Genomic DNA, 4,854 nt, shown 5'->3' with positions numbered 1-4,854 from the left:
GCGCTGATGAAGAAGCAGTAAATCTTGGAATATATATATATATATACATACACCCATTACCTATTTTTCTATCTTCGGTCGCATTGTTTAAGTGAATATATTCGTATATGAAACATTGTAACTTGCAGTGATAGCTCAAAATTCTGTAGAAAATCTGTATATAAACTTTAAACAAGGAATATCTCAATGCTTACAGAGAGGTATAACTAAAATAATCGACAACCTCCCTATTCTTCCTCAAAATTTCAGGCTTTTCTATAGTAGAAAAATATTTACATATGTAACAGAAATTTACTTGTCACCCAAACCTTTGATAACTAATTCGAGAATAAAACAGCATTTATTTATGTTGTATGGTATTTGATATATTTATATATTTTCTATATACACATACGCACACGTACATATACATGAATTATGTGTATATGCGTGCGCGTGTAGTTGGTGATATCGAGAAAGCTTACGGAAAATGAGGTATTCTTGTAGAGCAATGACGGATTAATTTGTGCTAGTTGATTCTGAAATAATTGATCTGAAGCGCTTATGTTTATTACCTTTGCCGTTGTGTTGTTGATGTTATTGTTTTTGTGGATAATGATGGCAATAGTGGTGTCTGTGTTGTTGAAGTTGTTGGTTTGTCTATAGCGATCATATGTTTGTACTGAATATAGCAAATCGACACTGTCTGTATAGGTACATGGTGTACCACTCGTCAGATGTCGAAGTGCTCGCAGTGTAACGTAAGTGAAATTAAATGTTTTGCCTAAGAACACAACGCCTCACCTGGTCCGGGAGTCAAAACCACGATCTGACAGTCGTGAATATAACATCCTAACCACTAGCCAAGTTAATGTGATTGATTTCGCCAAATCAAAAAATATGCGCTATATATACTCCAAAGGTGCCTATTCAACATTTAAATGTTCCTCAGTTTTCCTTTGCAATAAATATGTTCTTAAATCTTATTGCTATGCCTTATTGCATTACATATACTATAGCACTTTATTAAATATTTGAAAAAGTTAAAAATTGTGCCTTGTAGGGATACCTTGAGAATTCCTCCTAGCCCGTATCTTGAGTTAGTTTAGTTTACTCGTGTGTTTATGGAGCGAAGGGTTTAATAAGGAGGCCGTCAGATGCGTTTGATGTGTGCTTGAAGTAGGAACAGAAGAAAATGAGATAGACATTAAACCCGTCAGCACATTTTCTATCTTCTTGTGAGGAGAGCTGATGCATATAATAAGATTTTATTCTACTTCGCAACACTGTAGCTATTGTAAATGAGGAAGCTTCGCTACGAATGTATACTGAATTTATTGAGAAGCTACTCCTCGAAATATTGTACTGCAGACCTAAGAGAAGACTGTTGATGCATTTGTACAAACTATATGACTATTAGAATCATGCCAATATTTTTTTTTCGTTGTTAAGCCGACAAAACTGTTTCTTTGATGTGTATTTCTAAATCAATATCTCTCTTATCAGAAAAAAAAAAGTTCAATTAACGATATCAATAGTTATCAATAATTAAAAGCAGAGACTATGAATTTTGCTTTCACAGGCTCCCACTTCGACTAGGGATATAATAAAAGTCATCGTTATAATGAAAGGACTGGTAGCATCGCTGCTGTTAATATTGGCAAATAGCCTTAACTTTGGTAAGAAGGACGGTCGATTAAATCCATCTCATTACTCAGTTTGTACTTCTTTTGTCGAGACGGAATAGGCTGGAAAGCAAAGTCAACAGGCTTATGATATATTGAATGAGATCATGACGTTTTGGGAGAAAGAAGTAAATCATCTGAAAATAGGGAAGGTTCTAAACAACTACCTCATGCAATTATCAAACATCTGAATTGATATATATACATATATATATATATATATCATAATGGCAATGGCAAATGATGTAAATAAAACCACAATTCTTGTTAAATACACCTACCCAGGGTTTTCCTGGCCGAAACCATAATTTATCTTTACTCTCTTAGCTGATAGAGTGCTGTTCTACGTAACACATTATATATATATATATATTAAGATCCAAAACAAGGAAAATAGGTTCCTCTTACAAGATGAAAACGTCCGAATTTTTTACTGGCTTGGCTGTTTACTACCCAGTTTAGTTGAGAAAAACTTAACAATTCACATGGGTATATATTGAATTTATAAAAATGAAAAGAGAATGGAGATATATAATTTGCAATTCAAAAATTAAAATTTATTAATATAATGTTACATTATATTCATATAATAATATAATATAGTATAATATAATGAATAATGATAATATTAAATGCAAATTACATATAATTGTTTCGATTCTTACTCATAATGTAATTATAAAAGTCCATGTTTATGGGTAAGAATCTCTTCAGTGTAATGTTCGATACATATAAATGCAATTGTATGTGGTTGTGTGTGTGTGTGTGTGTGTGTGTGTGTGTGTGTGCGTGTGCGCGTGCGTACGTATGTGTGTGTGCCTGTTTAACCCTAGAAGGCTCTGAAACGGTGCATCCTCGAGAAAACGGAATTTGATTTTCGAATTCAAAGTTCCACAGACAATATCGTCTGGAAATAATAATAGAAAGTATAATTTCTTGTAAGAGACAACTCAACTTTTCGTTCTACAAATCACTCACTCTCTATCTATCACCATCAAAATATCTCTCTGTATATATCTACTATACTCTTTGGCACTCACTCTCTTTGTGTATGTAGTAACTCTCACGTATTGTTTTCAACTTTTAGGAACAATTGTAGTTTATTGACGTAAGGTTGTAAATTTTACCCATATGGAAGTTCAATAAACTGAAAAAAGTTATTTTATAGTTTACGGTTAGCAACTGGGGTTGATACGTATGCAAATAAAAATACAGATTGTTAGAATGGATCAGGTAAAAATGAGGCTACATATGTTTCTTAGCTAGAAGAACCTCAGAATAATAATTACTCAACGAGGGGGTACACCATTAGCATCGGACCGAAGATATATTTAGTTAAATGAAGGTTACATTGTCGTCAAAGGATCTCCACTTTGGGATATATATATATATACATATATATATATACATATTATCCAATTTGGATTTTATACATACATACTCACACACACAAACACACACACACATATATATATGTATGTATGTATGTATGTATGTATGTATATATATGTATGTATGTATGTATAATATAAGAGGTGGGGTGCTTCCACGCAGGAAAAAATATAAGCAAATGGGTTGTTGAAAATGCACCTGAATTTGAAAAACTCGTAATTGTTTAGAATACATTTATATATATATATATATATATATATACCAAACTAGTTTCAACAATAATTTTTGTTTGTCAATGGTAAAAGTTTAAAATTATGAATTACAAAAACATCTTCAAAAGTTTCAATGTTGACAAATTAAAATGCTCAAAACAGATAAATTTAGCATTATGAATTAGGAGGACAAGTGCAAGTTTAAATGTTCATAGCAGCCAATAATATTAAAACTGTATATCAATTTGTTTGAATGCACAAAGCTCATTAATGGTAGTGGTGATCGACAAGTAATACTGAATTAAGAGGGGAAAAAACAAAGGAGAAATGAAAATAGTTAAAAAAGGGAATTTGGTTTACGGTTTCTCTGATCCTCTTTCCGTAGACGCTTTCGCTTATAGTGGTATGCTTTGGGATCAAATGTATTTATAATTTTTTCCACGAGTGGATCTGAGTTTTGTTTCGTTAAAATATTGGTGACGTCTTGTTTCCCAGTGGTCAAGCTTGTCGTTCTGCCTCGTTGGCTTCCCCGTGAAGACGGTCATCAATCATTCGGTTCGTTGGTTCTCTTAAAGGGTCATTTCGTTTTATTTGCTGAAATTCGGTTTTCATTATTCAGGAGTTAGGTAACGTCAGCAACTGGTATTTGTAAAATTTTATTGGTTTAGATATCACCTATCTCCAGACCAAGCAAAACCGAATTTCAGCAAATACAACGAAATGACCCTTTAAGATAACCAATAAACCGGAACAACTGATGACCGTCTCCACGGGGAAGCCAACCAGGCAGAACGATAAGCTTCACCACCGGGAAGCAAGCCATCACCAATATTATAGTGAATCAAAAATCAAATCCGTTCGCGAAAGAAATTATAAATACATCTGGTCCCAAAACATACCACTACAAGCGAAAGCGTCTACGGAAACGGGATCAGAGAAACCGTAAGACAAATTCCGTTTTGTTTACTATTTTCATTTGTCCCTTGTTTTTTCCCTCTTAACTCAGTATGACTTGTCAATCGCCACTAACATTAACGAGCTTTGTGCGTTCAAACAAATTGATATACAGTTTTAATATTATTGGCTGCTATGAACATTTAAACTTGCACCCGTCCTTCTAATTCATAATGCTAAATTTATCTGTTTTGAGCATTTTAATTTGTGAACATTGAAACATTTGGATCTATTTTAAAACGGGGGCGCCAGTTTTCATTTATGTTTTATGTAGTCTTTTTGGTACGGAATGACTTTCAAACTTCGTATACTTATCTATTTTATGTTATAGAACAGAAAAATATTTTTGTATTCGAATTTATTTCATGTAAAAAATTGTCTTATTTCGATAATTTCTACTAATCACTGACGTCTATTCAGTTGAAAACAGTTAGCGCTGCAACGGTGTATATCGTATTAATCCTTAACCCTAACCCTAACCCTAACTAGACTGTTAACCGTTACCGTAACCCTAACCCTAACCCTAAAAGTAACCCTAACTCTAGAATCCGAACTCTAAAATTGTTACACACATAGATACGCACAGCGTAATTTATTATATAAACAATATATGCGTATAAATTACGATAAAA

This window comes from Octopus bimaculoides, chromosome 4, assembly GCF_001194135.2.
Source record: "Octopus bimaculoides isolate UCB-OBI-ISO-001 chromosome 4, ASM119413v2, whole genome shotgun sequence".
In the NCBI taxonomy this organism is placed as follows: Eukaryota; Metazoa; Mollusca; class Cephalopoda; order Octopoda; family Octopodidae; genus Octopus; species Octopus bimaculoides.
The sequence above is the reverse complement of the archived record's forward strand: the minus strand, read 5'-3'. Positions refer to the sequence as shown.